The 27247-nt window shown below is 36.8% G+C and overlaps 1 protein-coding gene and 1 non-coding gene across 2 annotated transcripts in view; one reads left to right on the top strand and one right to left on the bottom strand.

Annotated features, from left to right (window-relative positions):
* DLG2 (discs large MAGUK scaffold protein 2) overlaps positions 1–27247 on the bottom strand; it is a 2242830-nt gene that overhangs the window by 1813323 nt on the left and 402260 nt on the right. The gene's annotated exons all lie outside the window — the stretch shown is intronic.
* On the top strand, positions 9252–9358 carry LOC126019841 (U6 spliceosomal RNA). Its single transcript, XR_007499460.1, has one exon. It is a non-coding gene; the product is annotated as a U6 spliceosomal RNA (small nuclear RNA).

The following is a 27247-nucleotide window of genomic DNA, read 5'->3' as shown; positions in this document are numbered from 1 at the left end:
TCAGACATAGAATGAATCAGAGCCAAACCCACTACCAGTGTCAAGCTCCCTCCACAATGTTCCCCAAGTGCATCCCATACCACCCCCAAATCCGCCCCAGCATGCCTATAGAGTAGGCCCATTTTACTTTATATTGTTAAAGTTTTGGTCTCTTTATTCCATTGTTAGTTGCCTTTGACATGGCTATTTAGTTCTGTTCTTTTGAATACCAATAATGAACCTAAGACCTTATGGCCCCTGTACCCCATTCTTTTATATTTGTATTTTGCCACTTTCAACCAATTTCTTCCCTTCACCTTGCTATATTCTGGAGACAAGGATGTTTGAGAGAATTCCCATTTAGGCCATGCATTTGGTCATGCAGTTATTCTAAATGCCATGTGATATCATCCTGTATTTATCTTATTTTCTGGTTTACTTCACTTAACACAGTATCTTGCAGTTCCATCCATGTTACAGCAAATTGCATGATTGCATCATTACTTATAGCCATGTAGTATTCCACTTTATACATGTATCACATATTCATAGTCCACTCATCTAATGTTGTACGTATAGGTTGATTCCAAGACCTAGCAATTGTACGGAGTGCTGCAATGAATAGTGATGTGCATACATACTTTTGGATAAAATATTATCTGTCCTGGGAATAGACACTCAAATTTGAGATTGCTGGATCATATGGCACCTCAATTTTTAGTTTACTGAGAACCCTCCAAACCATTTTCCATAGGGGCCTGACCAGACGGCATTTCCACCAGCAGTGGATGAGAATTCCTTTCTCACCACACCCCATCAACACAAATTGCTACCAGTATTTTTGATATGTGCCACCTTCAATGAGGTAAGATGATATTTCATTGTTGTCTTGATTTGTATTTCTCTAATAATAATTAGTAATGAGAATTTTTTCTTGTGCTTATTGGCCATCTTTTGGTCTTCCTCAGTGTAGTATCTGTTCATTTCCTCTCCCCAATTTTTGATGGGATATTTAGGTTTTGAGGCGTTAACCTTTGTGAGTATTTTGTATATCCAATATAAAACCTTTATCTGATGTTTTAAGTACAATTTTATCCAATTCAGTTACCTGTTTTTTGGTTTTAGCCCATATTTTGTTTTGTTTTGTTTTTTTGCCATAAAGAAACATTTTAGTTTGATGTAGTCCCATTTATTCAGATTTAATTCTATCATCCTTGCCATTGGCATCCAATCATCAAAGACTTCATTGAGGTCTAAGTCTTGAAGTGTTCTGCCTATAACTTCCTTAATGTGCCTTATGAATTCAGATCTAATATCAAGTGTTTTAATCCACTTTGAATTGATTTTTGTGTAAGCTGTGATATATGAATCAATCTTTAATTTTTTACATATGGTTATTCAATTGTTCCAACACTATTTGTTGAAAAGACTGTCTTTATTCCATTTCAAATTCTTGGCTTCTTTGTCAAAGATTAATTAATTATCTACCTGGGGATTTGTCACTAGATATTCTATTTTGACCCAGTGGTCTGAAAGTCCATTTTTGTTCCAATACCAGGCAGTTTTAATCACTATGGCTTTGTACTAGAGTTTCAGTTAGGTAATGAGATGCCTCCCAGTTTACTGTATTTCAATATGTATTTGTTTATCTTAGGTACTTTATGGTTCCACAAAACTTTATAATTGTTCTAAGTTCTTCAAGAATGTTGTCAAAATTTGAATTGGGATTGCATTGAATCTATATAGTAGTTCAGTTAAGATAGTCATTTGGATAATGTTGATTCTTTCAATCCATGAGCATAGAATATTTTTCCTTTTCTTTGTGTCTTCTTCCATTTCTTTTTTTAATGATTTAAAGTTTTCATGGTTTAGGTCTTCCCCTTCTCTTGTTAAATTGATTTCTAGCTTCTTGGTAGTTTTTAATATAATTTTAAATGTATAGACTCTTAGATCTCTTTCTCCTCAGTTGTTATTTGTATAAAGAAATGCAACTGTCTTTTGTATATGGCTATGTAGCAAGCCACTTTCCTGTACTGGTTTATTGTTTCTATGAGCTTTTTTTGTGGATTCTTTAGGGTCTTTTTTGTATATCATCATGTTATCTGCAAATAGAGATAGTTTTACTTCATCTTTTTCAATTTGGATTTCTTTGATTTCCTTCTCTTGCCTGATTGCTATTGTTAAAATTTCTGATATTATGTTAAATATGAGTGAAGATATCCTTGCCTAAGCCTACCTTCGTGTAAATGTTTTCAAATTTTCATTATTAAAAATAATTCTGACTGTGAGCTTCTTATAGCTAGCTGTTACTATATTGAGAAACATTTCTTTCACACCTATTTTGCTGAGGTTTATTTTTAATCATGTATGAGTTTTGGATCTTGTAAAATGCTTTCTCTACATCTATAGATAGAATGATATGGTTTTAGCCTTCCTTTTACTAATGTGGTGTATGATGTTTATTGATTTGCATATATTTTACTATCCTTGCACCCCTGGTAAAAACTCACTTGGTCATGATATATAATCTTTTTTGATATGTTGTTGGATTCAGTTTGCTAAGATTTTGTTAAGACTTTTGCATCAATGTTTATTAGTGAGTTTGGTCAGTAGTAGTCTTTCTTGGTAGTATCTTTGCCAGCTTTGAGATTGAAAAGTCTTTGATGATGGATTGCCAATGGCAATAGTAATAGCATCAAACCTAAATAAATGGACTGCATCAAACTAAAAAGTTTCTGCATGGCAAAAGAAACACTGGCTAAAACTAGAAGAGAGCTAACAGAATGCAAAAACAAATTTCACACTCGACACATCAGATAAAGGGTTTATATCTAGGGTATACAAAGCACTCAGAAAGATGAGCTCTACAAAACTCAATAAAGCCATAGAAAAATGGGGAGAAGAAATGAATAGACACTTTTCCAAGGAAGACCGACAGATGGCCAAGAGACACAGGAATACATGTTCACCATCACTCATCATTAGGGAAATTCAAATCAAGACAACAATAAGATACCACCTTACACCAGTGAGGATGGCACACATCAAAAATGGGTCCAATCTTTGTTAGCGGGAATGTGGTGAGATTGAGTGTAATGTTAGCTTCATAGAATGTCTTAGGAATTTCTGTCTCTTCTTTATTTTGGAATGAATCTAAAGATGGTATTAACTCTTCTCTGAATGTTTGAATCACCCATAAAACTGTCTAGTCATGGATTTTTATTTTTGGTGTGATTCTTAATTACAATTTTAATTTCCTTATTTGTGATTGGACTAACTATACTTTCTACTTTCTCCTCATTTAGTTTTGGGATATTATATGTTTCCAAATATCTCTCCATTTATTCTAGGTTCTCTAGCTTAAAGAGTACAATTGTTCATAATAAGCTCTCAGATGTCCTGCATTTCTAGAGGTTCTGTTGTAATCTTTCACTTTCATTTCTGAACTGATTTATTGGAACAATTTTTCTCATGAGTTTTTACAATGCATATTCCTTTCTTGTTTTTTCTTAAAAAAAAAATAAGCTCCTAATTTCGTCAATTCTTTGTATGTAGTTTTCTTTCTCTCTATATTGTTGTTTTTATTATTTCTTTTCTTCTGCTTATATTTTGGATCCTTCATTGTTGTTCCAGATATTCAAGGTATACCTTTAGATTCTTGATTTTGTCATTTTCTTCTCTCCATATGTTGGCCTGTATTGCTATGAGTTTCCCCTAATTGCTGCTTTTGCAGTGCCCCATAAATTTTGGTAATTTTTTATTATAATTAGTCTCCAAGAATCTTTTTTTTTCTTTCTTGATATCCTCTTTGATCCAGCATGTTGTTTAGTCTACAAGTGTTAGATTTTCTATACATCTTCTTTTTAACAATCATTTGTGCTCTCTGTGGAATTGTGGTCTGATATGGTGCTTGTTATAATTTTTTTTTTTTTGGTGAGGGCTCACACCCAGCGGCACTCAGGGGTTACTCCTGGCTCTGCACTCAGAAGATGATCCTGGCAGGCACAGGGAACTATATGGGATACCGGATTCGAACCATCATCTGCTCGAATCAGCTGCATGCAAGACAAATGCCCTAGCACTGTTCTATCTTTCTGGCTCTTATTATAATTCTTATGTTTGAGAATTTATGTAAGGTAGACTCAAGTTCTAAAATGTAGTCTAACCTTGAAAAGGCTCCATGTGCTCTTGAGAAGAATATGTATTCTTCTTTCATTCAGTAATATGTACTTTTGAGAACAAAAAGTCCTGTATAGATCCCTAAGTCTCGATTCTTCTAGCTTCTCAGTTAGGGCCCTTATGTCTTTGTTAATGTTCTGCCTAATGTATCTGTCCAGTGATGAGAGTGGTGTGTTGAAAACTCCCATTGCAGTGATATTTACATTCAAATGTTTCTCTGTTTTCTGAGCAAAAGCCTTTCATACTTTACTGACTCAATGTTTGGTGCATATATGTTGATTAAAGATAGTACTACTTAGTTTATTGTTCCCCTCACCAATAAGTATTGTCCATCCTTGTCTCTAAGTACTTTCTTAAGGTTGAATGCCATTTGGTCTGATATAAGTATGGCTGTCCCAGTTTTTTTTTATTGTTGTTTTCTAGTAGAATTTTCCAGTAGTACTGTATTCCATCTTATTACTCTGAGCATGTGTATACCCTGAGACTTTTAAGTATGTTTCCTGTAGGCAGAAATTAGATGACTGGATTTTGTTTCCTGATCCAACCTGCTACTTGGTGCCTTTTGATGGGAGAGTTTAGTCCACTGACATATAAGGAAACTATTGACAGAAAGGGCTGTTGTGCCACTATATTGTGTAGGGTTGTTGTTACAATTGGATATTTGGTTAATATATAATTGATCTTTCAGTAGTTCATTTTGCAAGTTCTATTTTTATCAGGGATTGTTTTTATTCCTCCATCCCATTTAAATGAGAATTTTGCTGTGTAGTAGACTTTAGGTTATAATTTTCTTTCATTCAGTAATTTGAATTCCAATCTTTTCTTGTCTTGATTGTTTCAAATGAAAGATCTCACTTGATTCTTATGTCCTTTCCATTATACTTAAAGTTTTTCTTCTTTCTTACTGCTTTAAAGAGTCCATCTTTCTCTTTGTTTATGCCACTCGAATTACTCTATGTTTTGGTGTTGTTTTGTTAGGGTCTGTTTGTTTTGGACTTTTTGTCTCTTGGATTTGTATAGCAGTTTTTTTCCAGAGAGTGTGGAAGTTCTCTGATATTATCTCCATCACTACTTGTTCATTCCCATTTCCTTTTTCTCCACTTCTGGTGTTCCTGTAATTCTGAAATTATTTCTCGTATACTTGTTCATTGAGTACCTTCCATTTTTTTTTCCATTTTTTGTCTCCTTTCTGTTTTGACTCTTTATCAGTGCTTGCTTTTTAAATTGTCTTCAAATTATTCTACATGGTTCTCTACCTGTGTAATTCTGCTACTATGGCTTGCTAAGATGTTTTTTCATTCCTTCATTTCTATTTGTATGGATTCTCTCATCTTCTGAAAGAGTTCTTTAAGTTGGTTAAATTATTCATCTGTAGATTGCTTAATTTCACAGACTAGCTTCTCCTTGATTTCAGTTGCTAAAACAGTAAGTGTAAATTTTAGATCCTCATCTATAGGCATTTTGGTGAGCTTGGTAATTTGCCGGTTTTCTTTCCTTATACCCAATTGCAGTTGTCTTCCTTAGTTTCTCATTGTTCTTTTCATTTAGTACGTTGAAATGATGAAGTTTCAGGTTGTTTAAGAAGGTGATCTATTAAATTGGTTATATAAAAGGTGACTAGAGGTATATCTGCTTTAGAGATTATTTTTCTAAACACATGAAGTTATCCAATTATGATAAGAAATATTGTCAACTAATTTATTGATTTGTTTGAGTTTTGAGGTTGTATATTTTCTAAGAGAATAAATACTCAGTCCAATCTGCTTAGAAATCTCTAATATAAATTAAAATGTCTTCATGCTGAAGTGTTAGTGACCATGTGGTTTGGGAAAAGAGAATTAATCGGAGGGACCAAAAAGTCCCTCTCTTGGCAGACACACTTGTGATTGGGGTGAAAGACAGAACAAATGTCAGGGTGAAAGGTGGAGTGAGGAAATTTGTTGGGGAAAGATTTTGGTGATAGTACTGGCTGCAGTGGGGGTCTCAGTTGATATGAGACCAAAGATGAGCTCTCTTGACATATTCATCTGAAATGGAACAGAAAATAGATGGATCTTAAATGTTTTATTAAGTTTCATAATATTAGTGATCACAATTCATAACACATATGTAAAATTAAATTAGTTTTGTACTATAAAAACATTACATTTTGAAGAAAAGCTTTTACACTATAAGTAATTAAAATGCAACTTTTTTTTTGTTTGTTTGTTTTTGGTTTTTGTGCCACACCCGGTGGTGCTCAGGGGTTACTCCTGGCTGTCTGCTCAGAAATAGCTCCTGGCAGGCACGGGGGACCATATGGGACACCGGGATTCGAACCAACCACCTTTGGTCCTGGATCAGCTTGCAAGGCAAACGCCGCTGTACTATCTCTCCAGGCCCGCATCTTGGTTTTTAAAGGTTATATAAGTTGTATATAAAATAGAACTTTCCTGTCACTACTCAAATCATACCAAACTGTAAAAATATGATTTTAGCTATCTATCTTTCTAGTTTTATTATTATCCAGACTTCAGTTAAAGTATTCTACTATATTGTCACTACCTGCCCACTGGTAAAATTCTTATCTTTTAAAAACCTGGCTTGAAGTAGCCTCCTCCAAAAAATCATTTCTGTCCTTAGAGATTAAATACCAGTTCTTAGTTTACACAGTATTCCCTTCATAATATTATCTGTTATGAGTCTCTTCATGTACAAGAATGAAGCATGTACAAGCATGGTTTAGATATTTTATAAAACTGACTTAATTTATGAAGGGAATGTTTGTCTCATTCTTGAGGAAAAAATACTCAAACAGAATTAAGTAACCTGAGGTTATATAAGTAGTAATACACAAGATAAGAATTCAAATTGAACTGACTGCATGAATTATACTTTTCCTAAATCATATATATATATATATAGGTTATGAATAAATAAACTATAATGAATGATGATGTTGGCAAAAGATAGCATAGTCTCATGGGTAGACATATGACTGAGATAACTAAATTTCAAGTTTCATATTCCAATTTTTCATAACATATTGGAATGTGTTATGCTATTTACATTAAGATAGCTAATACATGTGGCAAAAAAAAATCATCACTGTTTGAATGCAATCCCCTAACATTCATGAGAAAGATCTTCTATTACAACTGAGAATTTCAGAATGCAGTTTCTCAATTTAAAACCCCAGTGTCAAGGCTGCCTCATTATATGCTATTTCCATTTAAACCCATCTGATCACATTTTCCTTGGTTATCAGCCCCAGTTGCCTCAACAGGGAGCTATAACATGCATAAAATGTCTGCTGAGCCAGGTTAAATGAATTTCAGTAAGAGACTAATATTATTAACATTATATGATGATTTGCAATTATCAGTCAAATAAGATCAGTTACCACCAGATGAGGGGAGTTTTAGTAAGAGGTAAATCACAAAATCAGCATACTCCCTTCTCAATGGGGTTATAACCTAAATGGGTAATTTCAAACAAGAGGGATATAGAAGCGCACTCCAGGGAGAGGAAAGGAGTCCTTCAGTTGTTCTTGTTCTTAATGAAAAAAGGCTGTGTGGAAAACAATTTCAACTTCACTCCTTCCTCTCTTCTCCCACAATATGTCCTTAACCTCTCTGTTAGCACACTGTGATAATAATACAATGCTCTAACAGGCAACTTTGGCTCAAGGTTATGATATAGATTCCAGACCTGTAGTTAATACTAATTATGTGACTTTGATGTCTTTTTTTCTAGAGTTACTGTTTCTTTATCAATTAAATTAAAATATCACATGAGTTTAATATAAAATCCTTCCACTTATAAGACGGAATAATTTATGAATAAATAAAACAATCTACACCTATTAAAATAATTTTGTTTTCAAATTGACATTAATGGTGGTGTCTTGCCCTTATATTGACCCTTCGTTACCAAGCAAAGGTACTGTTGCAGGAAGGCATAAACTACTAGGGAACAGAACTTTACAATTTTGATGAATATCTCCAGTGTTTCTCTTAAAATATGAACAGCAAGATAAACAAAAAGTATTATTTTACTAAAATTTATGCACATAATCTTAGAGGCTTTCAGGATTTAATTTTCTCAGTTTTCTTCTCTTTTTGTTTTGTTCTTGTTTGTTTGTTTGTAGGTCAAATTTGGTGTTACTCAGGGCTTACTCCTGGCTCTGTACCCAGGAATGAATAGAATATGAGGTGCCAAACCCAGGTCAGCTTAATTCAAGGCAAGTGCTCTACCCACTGTACTTTTGCTCTAGGCGAGCCATTCTGATTTTTTTGTATACATTACTATTTTGTATACATTATGCTGAGGACTTTTAGTTATTTTTAGTGCATAATAATCTAGTTGATTTTCTCTCATCAGTCTTTATTCAAAAGTCACTTTCCCATAGTAAGAAAATATAATACTGCCAAAGAAAACACAACCTGAACTAACCTTAATATCTGAGCTTACCATGATGGAGAGCTTGAAGAGGCTGGCAATGCTGGATTTTGGGGTGGGGAATCTGGTACAATGATGGAGAGAAGCAGACACTCTGGTACAGGAAAGAGACTATTGTTTATCATAGTAACTAATTTTTATTAATTATAAGTTACCTGTTAATAAGATCTTTCTCTCCACCATATCTAATTACTTAAAATTTTATATCTTTATCTCATTATCTTTGCCATGAACATCCATAACTATATTTATATATGTGTTTCACTGTTTTGTCCTCAATAGACTACAGAGTATGGGCAGATGATTTTTGGCATTTTTAACCCCCTTGTGTACTTTCAATGTCTAAATGTCCAGAACTGTGATTTGGATAGAGTAAGCACATAATAAATATTTTTGAATTAATAAATAAAGCTCATTTTATTCTACAATAAACAGTGAATCATTCTCTTCCTTATTATTGAATCCAAATGTTTTTGTTTGTTTGTTTGTTTTTGTTTTTGTTTTTGTTTTTTTTGAGATTTTGGTACTTGTAGCCTTCCACCTGAACTATCTTTACAGAGATTTACACATTGCCTTTTTAGGGATCTTTTTTCCTTACTGAAGTTTTGTCTGGTTGGGTTCAATATGAAAGTCAGTGATAAAAGTTTATCAAAGTGCTTGCTTTGGCAGCACGTATACTAAAATTGCAACAATACAGAGAAGATTAGCATGGCCCCTGAGCAAGGAAGACACTCAAATTCGTGAAACGTTCCATATAAAAAAAAGTTTATCAAAAATGTAAATATGTTTTAGATCTGTTAGCCTTTGCTTTATCACTTCTGTTGTTTTCAGAAAACATCTGGCAGCATTCTCAGGAGTTACTCCTGGTTCTGTGCTCAGAAATTACTACTGAAAGGCTCTGGGGACCATATGGGATTTTGGGGAATCAAACTCAGGTTGGCTGTGTGCAAGGCAATTGCCCTACCCGGTGCTATCACTTTAGGCACCTAATTATTGCCTTTTAATCTAATGATATATACTGATAAATTGTCATGATTTATTAATTTCATTAAAAGTATGTAATGTCTGTTCCTCAAAATGCTAGAAATTGAGCTTCCATATGATTCCAGAATACTACTCCTAAGTATATACCCCAAAGTACAATCTTGTAGAATCTCTTGCTGCAATTACCACAGTAAACTGCAAGTAAGTCTGCTGCTCTGCTGCTGTAAAGCTTCAAGGGCCCAAGGCTACTAGAGCTGCAGGGCTGCACACTGCAGGGGCCTGAGGGCGCAGTCCTGCAAGGCTGGCAGGAGCCCCTGGATCTAACTGTTGGGTGGGACCTCGTGTGCACACATGAATGCCAACTTGTGGCAACTGCCTGCCCAGGACTGGGAGAGAGAGAAGAAAGAAGTAGAAACTAAGTGATGAGTTTAGTTAGAGAAATAACTACATTGCGAACTAACCTAACAATGAGAATGTATGAAGGAAATAGAAAGCCTATCTAGAGGGGGTGGGGGCGGGGTGGGGAGAAGGGATATTTGAGACATTGGTGGTGGAAATGTTGCACTGGTGATGGGTGGTGTCCTCTGTATGACCAAAACCCAACCACAATCATGTTTGTAACCAAGATGTTTAAATAAAATATTATTAAAAAAAAGAAACTGTGGTATATCTACACAATGAAAAACTATGCAGCCCTTGGGAAAGATTAAGTCATGAATTTTTCTTATACATGAATGGACAGGGAATGCTGAGTGAAGTGAGCCAGATAAAAAGGGATAGACATGGGGCCCGAGCAGTGGTGTGGAGCAGTAAGGCATCTGCCTTGCCAGCTCGAGCCTAGGACAAGCATGGTTCGAACCCCAGGCATCCCATATGGTACCCCAAGCCAGGAGCAATTTCTGAGCACATAGCCAGGAGTAACCCCTGAGTGTTACCAGGTTTGCCCTCCCCGAAAAAGGAGGTATAAATATGGAATAATCTCACTCATTTGTGGTATATAAGAAAAACAAGAGCTAGCAAGGTAATAATAACCAGAGATAATAAAGAGAACAATTAAAAACAGTAAAAGTCAGGAGGTCCAGCCCAGGGTAGAAATCTCACCACAAAGTGCTGTGAGTGTACTTAGAGTAGAGAAGAGTCTACAAGACAATGATAGTTTCAACTGATCGCTCTTGACACTGAAAGCAAAGAAACTAATATACAAAGCATATTAACTACATTAGCTACAGTGTCATAAAGGAAAGAGAGAAAAGCAAATTGCCTTCCCTAGAGCAAGGCAGGGTTGGAAGCTTAGGGGTTGGGAGGGAAACAGGAGACATCAGCGATGGTAAGGGTGCACTGGTGAAGAAATGTGTACATGTAAGACTGAAATCCAATGATAAACAATTTTGTAACTACAGTGCTTAAATAAAGCAATTTTTATTTTTTACTTATATTTATTTATTTATATTTTACTCGTGGCTCCATACTCAGAACTCTCTCCTGGCAAGCTCAGGGGAGCATATGGGATGCCAGGATTTGAACTGCCACCCATCCTGGGTCAGCTGCATACAAGACAAAGTCCCTACCACTTGCTATCTCTCTGGCCCCAATAAAGCAATTTTTTCAAATGTTGACACAAAAACCAATGACACAGAGTTAAAAAGCTGATATTTGAGTTTGGGCCATACTATGTTCCAACACCCAACCCTTCATTTCTTTCGAGCAATTTTTCCAATTACTTATCCAAACTCTACACTCATTCTCCATCAGCTACTCCCCTCCTCTTTTCTTGCCCATTATTTTACTTTTAGGTATCATGTTTTGCAATACTGTTGCAGAAGAGATATTACTTTACTTCCTTTTAATTCACAATTCTTCTTCAAAGTGATCATTTTTCACTCTTATTGTCATAGTGGCCCTTTTTCTGTCTTCACTGTACTTCACACCCAACATTTATACTATGATTGTTCTCATAACATGGATTTTTTTAGGGACCAGAGCAATAGCGCAGTGAAAGGGCATTTGCCTTGCATGCAGCTCACCCAGGACAGACCACAGTTTGATCCACGGCATCTCATATGGTCCCCCAAGCCAGGAGAGATTTCTGAGAGTATAGCCAGGAGTAACCCCTGAGTGTCACCAGTTGTGTTCCCCCCCCCCAAAAAAAACAAAAACATGCATATCTGGATATTTTTTATCAAACAGGTGTGTAATCACTGTTCATCTTCCTCTTATTTCACTCAGCATGATACTTTCCATATCATTCTATGTATCAGCTAATTTCATGACTTAATTTTTCCTAAAGCTGCATAGTATTCTATTGTGTAGATGTATCACAGTTTCTTTATCCATCTGTTCATCTATTCTTGGGCACTTGGGATGTTTTCAGATTCTGGCTATTGTGAATAGTGTTGAAATAAACATAGGAGTACAAAGGACTTTTATGAATTGTGTACTAAATAGATAAGAAATTTTCTAAGGAGAATATTGCCAGATCAAAAAAAGCTCAATTTCTAGTTTTTTAAGGAATGTCCATATTATATTTCAAAAAGGCTTGACTACTCAAAATTCCACCAATGGTGAATGAGAGTTCCTTTCTCCCTGCATCCACACCAGAATTGGTTGCTTTTGTTTTTCTTGATGTGAGCCAATCTCTGTTGTGTGAGGTAATGCCATATTGTAGTTTTAATTTTGATCTCCCTGAAAAGTCTGGAGCATTTTTACTGTGTCTTTGGCTATCAGTATTTCTTCTTTTAGGTAATTTCTGTTCATCTCTTCATGCCCCCCCCCATTTTTCAGCAGTAATATCTTTTTATCTTTAGTGTTTCGGGTTATTTGTTGTTGCTTTTTATAATTTTTATTGAGACCAGTGTGAATTTCAAATTTGTCACAGTTATATATACAGTACATAATGACAGAGAATTATGGCAATTTCCACAACCTGTGTTAACCTCCCTCTGCCACTGTTCCCAGCATGCATCCCATATCTCCACCCTTAGCCCCCTGAACTGCTAGTGTAACAGGTCCTTTTTGTGTGTAGTTTTTGTGTTTGGGTCTCTTGTTTCTATATCATTGACTTTGGGTTGTCTTCTCCTATTTTTGATGAGGTTATATGTTTATTACTTCTTAAGCTCTACCGGTGCCTTATATCTTAAATATTAATTTCTTATTACATGGGTACTGGATAAATAAATTGTCCAATTCCAAGGGCAGTCTTTGGACTTAGTCATTGCTTCTATTGATACAGAAGGTTTTTTTTTTTTTTATTGCAGTACTATTTGTTTATCTACGCTTCCACTTGCTTGGTTAGTTTTTTCTCCTAGTGTTGAGTTACTGCTCCTACCCTAATCAATAATTGTACTCCACCCTAGGGTGTTACCTGGTGATAGTATACTGGATTATTCCTTATGTGGTATTATGCTCCCATCCTAGGGTGGGACCTGATTCTTGTCAATAAAAGCAGACGTCTGAGGATGGCTAGGGCTCATTCTTTGATCTTTCGCTGAGCTGCACTCCATCTTAGGAGCATAAAGCTTTTGTGGTTTGAATTCCTTGCTTCAGTACTGGATTTCCTGAACCTATTTTTGTACCTTTTCACTGTGTGAATTATATCCTGTGGATCTCTACAACTAGAACTGTTCTCCCTGACCTAATTGGACAGAGAAATGGGAACTGCCTTTCCTGTCTGGGAGCTCAATGGGAATCAAACCTTAACCAATTTCCTAGAGAATATGACACTTCATCCTAGAAGATACCTTTAGCTTCAATGTCATCAAGAGTTCTATTCTATACATTATTTTTTTAAACACCTTGATTACATACATGATTGTGTTTGGGTTTCAGTCATGTAAAGAACACCACCCATCACCAGTGCAACATTCCCATCACCAATGTCCCAAGTCTCCCTCCTCCCCGCCCGACCCCCGCCTATAATCTAAACAGGCTCTCCATTTCCCTCATACATTCTTATTATTAGGACCGTTCAAAATGTAGTTATTTCTCTAACTAAACTCATCACTCTTTGTGGTGAGCTTCCTGAGGTGAGCTGGAACTTCCAGCTCTTTTCTCCTTTGTGTCTGAAAATTATTATTGCAAGAATGTCTTTCATTTTTCTTAAAACCTATAGATGAGAGAGACCATTCTGTGTTTTTCTCTCTCTCTGACTTATTTCACTTAGCATAATAGATTCTGTGTACATCCATGCATAGGAAAATTTCATGACTTCATCTCTCCTGACAGCTGCATAATATTCCATTGTGTATATGTACCACAGTTTCTTTAGCCATTCATCTGTTGAAGGGCATCTTGGTTGTTTCCAGAGTCTTGCTATGGTAAATAGTGCTGCAATGAATATAGGTGTAAAGAAGGGGTTTTTGTATTATATTTTTGTGTTCCTAGGGTATATTCCTAGGAGTGGTATAGCTGGATCGTATGGGAGCTCGATTTCCAGTTTTTGGAGGAATCTCCATATCGCTTTCCATAAAGGTTGGACTAGACGGCATTCCCACCAGCAGTGGATAAGAGTTCCTTTCTCTCCACATCCCCGCCAACACTCTTTATTCTCATTCTTTGTGATGTGTGCCATTCTCTGGGGTGTGAGGTAGTATCTCATCGTTGTTTTGATTTGCATCTCCCTGATGATTAGTGATGTGGAGCACTTTTTAATGTGTCTTTTGGCCATTTGTATTTCTTCTTTGTCAAAGTGTCTGTTCATTTCTTTCCCCATTTTTTGATGGGATTAGATGTTTTTTTCTTGTAAAGTTCTGTCAGTGCCTTGTATATTTTGGAGATTAGCCCCTTATCTGATGGATATTGGGTGAATAGTTTCTCCCACTCAGTAGGTGGCTCTAGTATCCTGGGCACTATTTCCTTTGAGGTGCAGAAGCTTCTCAGCTTAATATATTCCCATCTGTTAATCTCTGCTTTCACTTGCTTGGAGAGTGCAGTTTCCTCCTTGAAGATGCCTGTAATGTCCTGGAGTGTCTTGCCTATGTGCTGTTCTATATATATCTTATGGTTTTGGGGCTGATATCGAGGTCTTTAATCCATTTGGATTTTACCTGCATACATGACGTTAGCTGGGGGTCTAAGTTCAATTTTTTGCAAGTGGCTATCCAATTGTGCCAACACCACTTGTTGAAGAGGCTTTTCCTGCTCCATTTAGGATTTCCTGCTCCTTTATCAAAAATTAGGTGTTTGTATGTCTGGGGAACATTTTCTGAGTATTCAAGCCTATTCCACTGATCTGAGGGCCTGTCCTTATTTCAGTACCATGCTGTTTTGATAACTATTGCTTTGTAGTACAGTTTAAAGTTGGGGAAAGTAATTCCTGCCATATTCTTTTTCCCAATGATTGCTTTAGCTATTCGAGGGTGTTTATTGTTCCAAATGAATTTCAAAAGTGCCTGATCCACTTCTTTGAAGAATGTCACGGGTATCTTTAGAGGGATAGCATTAAATCTGTATAATGCCTTGGGGAGTATTGCCATTTTTATTATGTTAATCCTGCCAATACATGAGCAGGGTATGCGTTTCCATTTCCGTGTGTCCTCTCTTATTTCTTGGAGCAGAGTTTTATAGTTTTCTTTGTATAGGTCCTTCACATTTTTAGTCAAGTTGGTTCCAAGATATTTGAGTTTGTGTGGCACTATTGCGAATGGAGTTGTTTTCTTAATGTCCATTTCATCCTTATTACTATTGGTGTATAGAAAGGCCATTGATTTTTGTGTGTTAATTTTGTAGCCTGCCACCTTGCTATATGAGTCTATTGTTTCTAAAAGCTTTTTGGTAGAGTCTTTAGGGTTTTCTAAGTAGAGTATCATGTCATCTGCAAACAGTGAGAGCTTGACTTCTTCCTTTCCTATCTGGATTCCCTTGATATCTTTTTCTTGCCTAATCGCTATAGCAAGTACTTCCAGTGCTATGTTGAATAGGAGTGGTGAGAGAGGACAGCCTTGTCTTGTGCCAGAAATTAGAGTGAATGCTTTTAGTTTTTCTCCACTGAGGATAATATTTGCCACTGTCTTCTGGTAGATGGCCTTAACTATATTGAGAAAAGTTCCTTCCATTCGCAACTTGCTGAGAGTTTTGATCAAGAATGGGTGTTGGACCTTATCAAATGCTTTTTCTGCATCTATTGATATGATCATTGGTTTTTATTTTTCTTCTTATTGATGTTGTGTATTATGTTGATAGATTTACGGATGTTAAACCAGCCTTGCATTCCTGGGATGAAACCTACTTGATCGTAGTGGATGATCTTCTTAATGAGGCATTGAATCCTATTTGCCAGGATTTTGTTGAGTATCTTTGCATCTGCATTCATCAGCGATATTGGTCTGTAATTTTCTTTTTTTGTAGCATCTCTGTCTGGTTTAGGTATCAAGGTGATGTTGGCTTCATAAAAGCTATTTGGAATTGTTTCCGTTTGTTCAATTTCATGAAAGAGTCTTGCCAGGATTGGTACTAGTTCCTCTTGGAAAGTTTGAAAGAATTCATTAGTGAATCCATCTGGGCCTGGGATTTTGTTTTTCGGCAGACACTTGATTACCGTTTTAATTTCATCAATGGTGATGGGGGTGTTTAGATATGCTACATCCTCTTTCTTCAACCGTGGAATATTATAAGAGTCCAAGAATTTATCCATTTCTTCCAGGTTCTCATTTTTAATGGAGTAGAGTTTCTCAAAGTAGTTTCTGATTATCCTTTGAATCTCTGTCATATCAGTAGTGATCTCTCCTTTTTCATTCCTAATACGAGTTATCAAGTTTCTCTCTCTCTCTCTTTCTTTGTTAGGTTTGCCAGTGGTCTATCAATCTTGTTTATTTTTTCAAAGAACCAACTTCTGCTTTCGTTGATCTTTCGGATTGTTTTTTGGGTTTCCACTTCATTGATTTCTGCTCTCAGCTTTGTTATTTCCTTCTGTCTTCCTGTTTTTGGGTCCTTTTGTTGAGCACTTTCTAGTTCTATTAGCTATGTCATTAATCTACTCAGGTAAGCTCCTTCTTCCTTCCTGATGTGTGCTTGCAAAGCTATAAATTTTCCTCTCAGTACTGCTTTTGCTGAGTCCCATAAGTTCTGATAGTTTGTGTCTTTATTGTCATTTGTTTCCAGGAACCTTTTGATTTCCTCCTTGATTTCATCTCGGACCCACTGGTTATTGAGTATGAGGCTGTTTAACTTCCAGGTGTTAAAGTTTTTCTTCTGAGTCCCTTTGGAATTCATAAATAATTTCAGAGCCTTGTGGTCAGCGAAGGTAGTCTGCAAAATTTCTATCCTCTTGATATTATGAAGGTGTGTTTTATGTGCCAGCATGTAGTCTATCCTGGAGAATGTCCCATGTACATTGGAGAAGAATGTGTATCCAGGTTTCTGGGGATGGAGTGTCCTATATATATCCACTAGGCCTCTTTCTTCCATTTCTCTCCTCAGGTCTAGTATATTCTTGTTGGGTTTCAGTCTGGTTGACCTATCCAGTGTTGACAAAGCCGTGTTGAGGTCTCCCACAATTATTGTGTCGTTATTGATATTATTTTTCAGATTTGTTAACAGTTGTATTAAATATTTTGCTGGCCCCTCATTCGGTGCATATATGTTTAGGAGAGTGATTTCTTCCTGCTCTACATACCCCTTGATTAATATAAAATGTCCATCTTTGTCCCTTACAACCTTCCTGAGTATAAAGTTTGCATTATCTAATATTAGTATGGCCACTCCAGCTTTTTTATTGGTGTTGTTTGCTTGGATAATTTTTCTCCAGCCTTTTATTTTGAGTCTATGTTTGTTCTGGCTATTCAGGTGCGTTTCTTGTAGGCAGCAGAAGGTTGGATTGAGTTTTTTGATCCATTTAGTCACTCTGTGTCTCTTAACTGGTGCATTTAGTCCATTGACATTGAGAGAAAGAATTGTCCTGGGATTTAATGCCATCTTTATATCGAAATTTGGTGTGTCTTTTGGTTAGTCTTGTCTTAAATTAGGTCTTTCAGTTTTTCTCTTAAGACTGGTTTTGTGTCTGTAAAGTTTCTGAGCTGTTTTTTGTCTGTGAAACCATGTATTCTTCCGTCAAACCAGAAATTGAGTTTTGCTGGGTATAGTATTCTGGGTGAAGCATTCATTTCATTCAGTCTTGTCACAATATCCCACCACTGCTTTCTGGCATTGAGTGTTTCTGGTGACAGGTCTGCTGTAAATCTCAAGGATGCTTGCTTGAACATAATTTCCCCTTTTGATCTTGCTGTTTTCAGAATTCTGTCTCTATCTGTGGGATTTGTCATTGTGACTAGGATGTGTCTTGGGGTGGTTTTTCTGGGGTCTCTTTTGGTTGGTACTCTTCGAGCATGCAGGATTTGATCACATATATTCTTTAGCTCTGGAAGTTTCTCTTTAATGATGTTCTTGACCGTTGATTCTTCCTGGAAATTTTCTTCCTGGGTCTCTGGGACTCCAATGATTCTTAAGTTATTTCTGTTGATCTTATCATAGACTTCTATTTTCATCTGTTCCCATTCTTTGACTAATTTTTCCATTGTCTGCTCATTTGTTTTAAGTTTTTTTTTCCAATCTCTCCTGCTGTATGGAATTGTTATGTATCTCATCTTCCACAGCACCAAGTCTATTCTCAGCTTCTGATACCCTGTCCCAGAGCTTATCCATTTTGTCATTCACTTCGTTTACTGACTTTTTCAGTCCTGTTAGTTGACATGTTATTTCAGTTTGGAGTTTTGAGATTTCTGTCTTCACATTTTCTTGGTTCTTATTAGTGTTCTGTTCAACTCGATCCATGGTTTTTCTTTGAGTTCTTTGAGCATCTTCCATATTGCTAGTCTAAAGTCCTTATCTGAGAGGTTGATTAGTTGGTTGGTCATTATCTGGTCATCAGAATTGTCATCTTCATTCTCTATGTCTGATGCTGGCCTGCGTTGTTTCCCCATTGTCACACTTGTATTGTGGGTTTTCCTACGTGTTGTGGTGGTATTCATTGTCTATATGATGCAGGCAGCACACTCCTCTGGCTCTGCCCTTTCTGGATGGGCCAACTTGCCTCTAAGGGAGGGGAGTCTTCCGTGGATGAAGCCTCACACAGGCTCAAATCTTAGGCCCGAGCATGCAACAGAGAAGACAGTCCGGAGAGAAATGCTTGCTTCTGTGATATAGCACAGTTCTTAGTGTGACTTTTTCTTCTTGTGATGGTGTTCTTTTCTTAGAAGGAGTGCACGGTCACATAGGAAGCAAACCGGCCGTGCTCTGCTGGAGCGTCTTTCACCCCACTCCCAAGAGTTTCATGCAAGAGGACAGTAGACAGACATACACAGGTAGAACTCACAGGTTTCCACAGTTGGGCCCCATTGGGCAGGCGTATTTTCGTGGATTTTCCCCACCTGATGTCACAAACAGGGCACCCGGCTGCTGCAAAAGCTGCTGGTTTTTCTGTTCTGGCGTCCTGCCCAGAAGATGGCCTCTGGGAGAGCAAGTTTTCTGGAGCGTCTTTCGCCCCACTCCCAAGAGTTTCACGCAAGAGGACAGTAGACAGACATACACAGGTAGAACTCACAGGTTTTCACAGTTGGGCCCCACTGGGCAGGCGTATTTTCATGGATTTTCCCCGCCTGATGTCACAAACAGGGGACCCGGCTGCTGCAAAAGCTGCCAGTTTTTCTGTTCTGGCCTATTCTATACATTATGTACTTTATGCTTTCAAGAACAATCTGATAGTAAGGTCTTTAAACAATTTTGATTTGACCTTTGTGCATGGTGTTAGAAAGGGGTATGACTTACGTTTCTTGTATGTTACTGACCAGGTTTCCCAGTACCATTTGTTGGAAGAGGCTTTCCTAACTCCATTTCACATTTTTTACTCCTTGTCTAAAATTTTCATATACCTGAGCATCTGTACAAAGATATTTAATTCTAATACACTGATCTAATAATCTGTCTTTATTCCAATGCTATGACATTATATTTGTTACTGTTTTGTTGTACAGTTTTAAGTTGAGAAAGGTGACCCACCCATGTTATATTTCTCAAGGATTTTTTAGCTATTTGTGGAGGTTTAATTGTTCCTTACAAAACAAAATAGAAATTATTGTAAGAACTGCATAGTAGCTGTACTATGATTTGGAAAATATACCAATTTTTTCTGATTATTTCTACTATTTTTAAATATTTGAATATTTTAAATTATTTAAACACTATGTTTACAAACAATTGTAGTTAGGTTTCATTCATAAAAAGAACACCCCCCCCTTCACCAGTGCAACATTTCATCACCAATGCCCCCATGCCCTCCCCCCACCACCTGTATTCAAGACAGGTTTTCTACTTTCTTCACATATTGACATTGCTATGATAGTCCTCAGTGCAGTTATTTCTCTAACTGCACTCACCACTCTTTTTTTTTTTTTGGCATTTTTTTTTTACTTTTTTTTTTATTGTGACTGAAGTGCATTACACAGAATTACTTATGGTACATAGTGACAATGAATGAAGGGCATTCCCACCTCCAATGTTGTCCTCCCTCCACTCCTGTTCCCAGCATGTCTCCCAAATCTCCCTCCTTTACCCCCCAGAATACTAGTGTAACTGGTCTCCACTTTACAGCTTCTTGTAGATTGGGTGTCTATTCTGTCATTGACTTTGGTTTGGTGTTCCAGTCTGGTCATTTTTTATTTGCACTACATGTTCATACATGGTCCTGGCATCATCATTTCCCCCCCTCAATTTATGAGGCTGAATGATTCAAGTTATGCTATTCTGTTGGAGATAAAAAGGTTAAGGAAAAGAGAAGAAAAATTTGGTATCAACTACTAAAAAATACCAAATAATATCCAAAAGAGTGAAAGAGAAAGAAAAAAAGTGGAAGAAAAAGGCGAAGGAAAATAATATCAAAAACAAACAAAAGAAAACAAAACAAGAAAAAGAAATGCTGGAGTGGCAGGATTTGGTGTTCCCCCCACTTTTTTTTTTTTTTTTTTTGCATAGGCACAGTAAGTATTGGGAAAGGAATGAAATTCCCGTGGCCTAAGGTTTTCAAGGTTTCTCCAATCTTGAAGCATATTGTCATGGGAACAACCACTGGATCCATACATATTCATTGCCATATCCCAGAGTATTTTTTTTTTGTGGTGTCAGGAAACTTTCCTCTCTGTTTTGGATGATAAAATCAGGCCACTGTAGCCAGCAATCTTGGTATTTGTGCAGGTCCTAGGACAAGACCTAGGATAGAGTCTTTACGGTTCTAGCGGTTCTGTTCCATCATTGTTGGTGTGTTCAGTTTTCTGTATCATGTGATCCATGTTTTTGCTCATTCCCTAAGCCGAAGTCTAGGAAATTATGGTTCCAAAGGTTTTGCTCAGTCTCTGTTGTCAAAATTGGTCCTCTGTACTAAGAAATCTTGATTTTTTTAACCCTACAGCCTAGGGTAGAGTTTTCCTTAATGGTCTCAAGGTAAGTTCTGCCCAGTCATGGTTGACAAAGTCAGTTTTCTGTAGTTAGTGCTCTTATTTTTCGTATTTCAAAGGACGATACATCTTCTGATTTCCACTTAGTGTTAGGTGATATATTAGGACCTCCTGGTCTTAGGTCAAGTTGTCATTTCCTCGCTGTCCTCGTTATCATATTAATACTGGCACAAGTAAATCTCCCAACGGAGTTTAGTTCCTGGTGTTGCAGGAGTTGTTTCAGTTCTACATCTGGTATCTGGGGTTTGAGAATGAACTAACACTGTCCAATATCATGGAGATTGAGTTGTATCCACATGACATATGTCTAGGATGGGAGGCACCCTTGTATAAAAAGCGTGAGTTCTTATCCTTAGAAGATAAGATCTTGTTTCTGTGTCTGTGATTTTCCCTTATTTACTGTGCCTATACAAAATATACAGTGTCTTTTTGTATTGCTAGTGCTATTCTGGATAAAAATGACAGGCAACACATACAGTATCTGTGGTGTGGTCTGAGATTTTATCCCAGGCAAGACATTTTCTTGGTTATTGTACCAAGCAGCACCAAAACTGGTGAGGATAGAGAAAATATGTATATATAAAAAATAGAACAAATATATAAAATAAGATAAAAAGGTAAATTAAAAAAAAGAAAAAGAAAACAAAAGGTATTTGAAGAAAACAAGTGATGGGGGAAGCTATCTGTATGTTTAGGAATACATATCTTAAGATGCATTATTATAAAGGTATTAAGCTTACCTAGGCAATATAGGCCTCCCAATTAGGTCTTCTGAGATATTCTTGTGGGGAGTGAAAGCCAAGGCACTTTTTCATATCACAGACCTTGGTCTAGAGTTTGAAATGCGATTTGCGGCATTTCAGAGTCCTGTAGTGTCCTTGAGCTGGGGGTTTTGCTGAAGCTGATTCTGGTATCATACAACAGTCGACGATTTGATGGGGGTGAGAGGGGCCACAAAGCTTGAGTCAGCAGGCATGTTGGTTGTGGTTTCTTGGCAAGAAACGAGATGCGGGGGCCCGGAGAGATAGCACAGCGGCGTTTGCCTTGCAAGCAGCCGATCCAAGACCAAAGGTGGTTGGTTCGAATCCCGGTGTCCCATATGGTCCCCCGTGCCTGCCAGGAGCTATTTCTGAGCGGACAGCCAGGAGTAACCCCTGAGCAACGCCGGGTGTGGCCCAAAAAACGAACAAACAAACAAACAAAAAAAAAGAAACGAGATGCGGGATCGAGAGGGTGTCTTTCATTGAGGATATGGATGGTGGTCTGTTGGGGCAAGAGGTCGGTCTTGGTGCCTAAGGAGTTAAGAACTGAGGGTAAAGAGGATTAAATAAGGGATTTTTCCTTTGGCTAGCTGTCCTGGCATGTGGGGTCTTTGAGCCCAGCTCTCGCCTCTGCAGTTGTGGATGCATAGGGGTGGAGTTTTTCCTCCCCACCCATCTCCCCAGGGCCCAGGTTACCAGATCTGGTCATGAAGGCCATTTGGCATGGGGGGATCTGATCTCCCGGTCTAAGACACTCACCACTCTTTGAGGTGAGCTTCTTTTGGTGAGGGGAATTATTTTAATAATGTCTTTTATTTTTCTTAAAACTAATAAATGAGTGAGACTGTTCTGTGTCTCTCTCTCCCTCTGACTTATTTCACTCAGCATAATAGATTCCATGTACATCCATGTATAGGTAAATTTCATGACATCATCTCTCCTGACAGCTGCATAATATTCTATTTTGTATATGTACCACAGTTGCTTTAGCCATTCATCTGTTGAAGGGCATCTTGGTTGTTTTCAGAGTATTGTAAATAGCTATTGTAAATAGCACTACAATGAATATAGGTGTGAGGAAGGGGATTTTGTATTGCATTTTTGAGTTCCTAGAGTATATCCCTAAGTGTGGTATAGCTGGATCATATGGGAGCTCAATTTCCAGTTTTCTGAGAAATCTCCATATTGTTCTACATAAAGGATGGACATGATGGCATTCCCACCAACAGTGAGTGAGAGTTCCTTTCTCCCAATTCCTACCAGCACTGATTAGTCTTGTTCTTTGTGATGTGTGCCAATCTCTGTGACATGAGATGGTACCTCATTGTTGTTTTGACTTGTATCTCCTGAATAATTAGTGATGTGGAACATTTTTTTTCATATGCCTTTTGGCCATTTGTATTTCTTCTTTGAGAAATTGTTCATTTCTTCTCCCCATTTTTTGATGAGGTTAGATGTGTTTGTTTTTTTTTTGTTAAGTTCTGTCAGTACCTTGTATTATCTTAGATATTAGCCCCTTATCTGATGGGTATTGGGTTAATAGTTTCTCCCGTTCTGTGGGTGGCTTTTGTATCCTACACATTATTTCTTTTGAGGTGCAGAAGCTTCTCGGCTTAATATAGTCTCAGCTGTTTATCTCTGCTTCCACTTGTTTGGAGAGTGCTGATTCTTCCTTGAAGATTCTTTTAGACTCAATGTCTTGGAGTGTTTTACCTACATGTTGTTCTATATATCTTATGGTTTCCAGTCTGATATCAAGGTCTTTTGTCTATTTGGATTCAACCATTGTGCATGGTGTTAGATGGAGATCCGAGTTCGCTTTTTTGCAAGTGGCTGACCAGTTGTGCAAACACTACTTGAAGAGGCTTTCCTTGATCTATCCATTTTGCATTCATTGCTCCTTTATCAAAGATTAATTGATTGTATGTCTGGGGAACATTCTATGAATACTTTGTCTATTCAAATGATCTGAAAATCTGTTTTTATTCCAATACCATGCTTCTTAAATGACTATAGCTTTGTAATATAGTTTAAATTTGGGGAAAGTGATGCCTCCCATATTTATTTTCCTAAGCATAGCTTTAGCTATTTGCATATTTTTATTGTTTAAAATGAATTTCAGGAGTGTTTGATCCACTTCTTTAAAGAATGTCATGTGTATTCTTAGAGGGAATGCATTAAATCTGTACAATGTTTTGAGGAGTATTGACATTTTAATAATGTTAATCACCCAATTCATAAGCAGAAACATATTTGTGTGTCCTCTTTGTTTTTCTTGAAGCAGAATTTTGTAGTTTTTTTGTATAGGGCATTCATATCTGTAGTTAAGTTTACTCCAAGATATTTTAGTTTGTGGGACACAAATGTGAATGGATTGTTTTTTGTTGGTTTTTTTATTTCTATTTCTTCTCTATTATTATTGGTGTATAAGAAGGCCATTGATTTTTTTTTCTTTTTTTTTTTATTTAAACACCTTGATTACATACATGATTGTGTTTGGGTTTCAGTCATAAAAGGAACACCACCCATCACCAGTGCAACATTCCCATCACCCAAGTCCCAAATCTCCCTCCTCCCCACCCAACCCCCGCCTGTACCCTAAACAGGCTCTACATTTCCCTCATACATTCTCAATATTAGGACAGTTCAAAATGTAGTTATTTCTCTAACTAAACTCATCACTCTTTGTGGTGAGCTTCCTGAGGTGAGCTGGAACTTCCAGCTCTTTTCTCTTTTGTGTCTGAAATTTATTATTGCAAGAATGTCTTTCATTTTTCTTAAAACCCATAGATGAGTGAGACCATTCTGCATTTTTCTCTCTCTCTCTGACTTATTTCACTCAGCATAATAGATTCTGTGTACATCCATGTATAGGAAAATTTCATGACTTCATCCCTCCTGACAGCTGCATAATATTCCATTGTGTATATGTACCACAGTTTCTTTAGCCATTCATCTGTTGAAGGGCATCTTGGTTGTTTCCAGAGTCTTGCTATGGTAAATAGTGCTGCAATGAATATAGGTGTAAGGAAGGAATTTTTGTATTGTATTTTTGTGTTCTTAGGGTATATTCCTAGGAGTGGTATAGCTGGATCGTATGGGAGCTCGATTTCCAGTTTTTGGAGGAATCTCCATATTGCTTTCCATAAAGGTTGAACTAGACGGCATTCCCACCAGCAGTGGATAAGGGTTCCTTTCTCTCCACATCCCCGCCAGCACTGTTTGTTCTCATTCTTTGTGATGTGTGCCATTCTCTGTGGTGTGAGGTGGTATCTCATTGTTGTTTTGATTTGCATCTCTCTGATGATTAGTGATGTGGAGCATTTCTTCATGTGTCTTTTGGCCATTTGTATTTCTTCTTTATCAAAGTGTCTGTTCATTTCTTCTCCCCATTTTTTGATGGGATTAGATGTTTTTTTCTTGTAAATTTCTGTCAGTGCCTTGTATATTTTGGAGATTAGCCCTTTGTCTGATGGGTATTGGGTGAATAGATTCTCCCACTCAGTGGGTGGCTCTTGAATCCTGGGCACTATTTCCTTTGAGGTGCAGAAGCTTCTCAACTTAATATATTCCCATCTGTTAATCTCTGTTTTCACTTGCTTGGAGAGTGCAGTTTCCTCCTTGAAGATGCCTGAAGTCTCAATGTCCTGGAGAGTTTTGCCTATGTGTTGTTCTATATATCTTATGGTTTGGGGTTTTTTTGTGAGTTAAATTGTAGCTTGCCACTTTTCTATTTGAATCTATTGTTTCTAGAAGCTTTTTGGTAGCATCTTTTTGGTTTACTAAATATAGAATCATGTCATCTGCAAACAGTGAGAGTTTGACTTCTTTCTTTCCTATTTTTCCTATTTCTTTCCTTGTCTTATACCATATTTTAGAGGAAAGGCTTTTAGTTTACCTCCATCAAGAATAATATTCGCCATTGGCTTGTGATAGATGGCCTTGACTATATTGAGAAATGTTCCATTCATTCCCATCTTGATGAGAGAGAGCTTTAATCAAGAATGGTTGTTGGTGGGACCATAATAGTGGTGAGCGATAGGGCACATGTGTCACCTACGATGACCAGCGGTTTTCTTTATGGACAAGGCATATAAAACATTCAGAAGCTAAATGCCAAAATCACATAGCTAACTGACACCTCAGTGCCCTTTTATTAACTAGCAGAAAGAGAGATGAACACTGAATCAAATGAAAAACTTTTCTCACTAAAGTACCTCTATTATCCCTCTGGTTTCAAGGATAGAATTAAACAAGTAACCTGACAAAGTAAGGTGAAAATTGTGCACTGTTTTCTTCTCAAAAGTATGGAAGATATTTACTATAATTCACATTTTTATTGCTATCTATAATTTGCTGATGCTTTAAATATGCTCAGAAGTCCAATTTGAAAAATGGGAAAGAAAATTCTGTAGATAAATAGATTTCAAAATTTGGTACAACTATTTCAAATTGTCTGTGAGATTGAAACTATATATATTCAGATACCATAGGTGATGTTCAGGGTCTTGTCTATCAATAATAAATCTCAAAGCAAAACGTGATGAATTCAAGGGAAAAATAAGTGGAAAGACACAGTCTATTTACATAACTTGTTATTTCCTTTTATGTACCTAGTTTTTCCAACATATTTCTAAAAATAAATCTTCTCTTCACTGACTTCAGTACTCTGTTAAATTATACAAAAGAAAAAGAAAAGTATCCTAGTCCATGTCATTATCCCAAAGGGCTCAATGTGATTTCAATTGCTCAAAGTATAGATTTCCTGTTCTTGCCTTTTCTAACATTTGCTTTCTCCAAAGTAATCTCATTTCTATCTACCTAGTTCAACTTTTTTAGCTCTGGTTTTGTCTGGGAAAGTTTTGTAGTTCTTATTTCTTCTAGTTTCAGGTCCTCAAATTCTTTCTAACTTCATTTCAAAATTACAAATCTTATAGCTAGTTCACCCTATTCAAACAAAGCTTTTCCAAAAATTCCTATTGCATAAGCAATGTTATTATCATTATTATTTGAACCTATTTATCATTTTTACACCTCCTGGTCTGGTCCTCTAGGGACTAACAAATTCATAAACCTCCATCATATTTTGTTACCTATCACTGATTTTACACTTTTCTTTGTAACTTTATATAAGAGTATCTTTTTTTTATTTTCATTATATCATTTTACCCTTCCACCTGGAATTTCATTTGGATCAATATTTTCTGTGCTTAGTTTCTACGACTTTAAAGAGCTAGGTGACAAGGCTTGGCTTAGAAATTTGAAAAGATTCATTAAAGCACCTTTAAAATGATGCCAATAAATATTTGTGAATTTGAAAACCTGTTTTGTCTTATTTTTATACAAAACTTAAAAACACTCTGTCATAAATATTTATTTACTGAGACCTGTGGCTAAGGTTGTCCAATATACCTTAATTGGCTATTTTAAACGTCCATGAACAATGAACAGATTTATGTTCAAGAC

Source organism: Suncus etruscus, chromosome 9 (genome assembly GCF_024139225.1).
Source record: "Suncus etruscus isolate mSunEtr1 chromosome 9, mSunEtr1.pri.cur, whole genome shotgun sequence".
Classification (NCBI taxonomy): Eukaryota; Metazoa; Chordata; class Mammalia; order Eulipotyphla; family Soricidae; genus Suncus; species Suncus etruscus.
The sequence above is the reverse complement of the archived record's forward strand: the minus strand, read 5'-3'. Positions and strand labels throughout refer to the sequence as shown.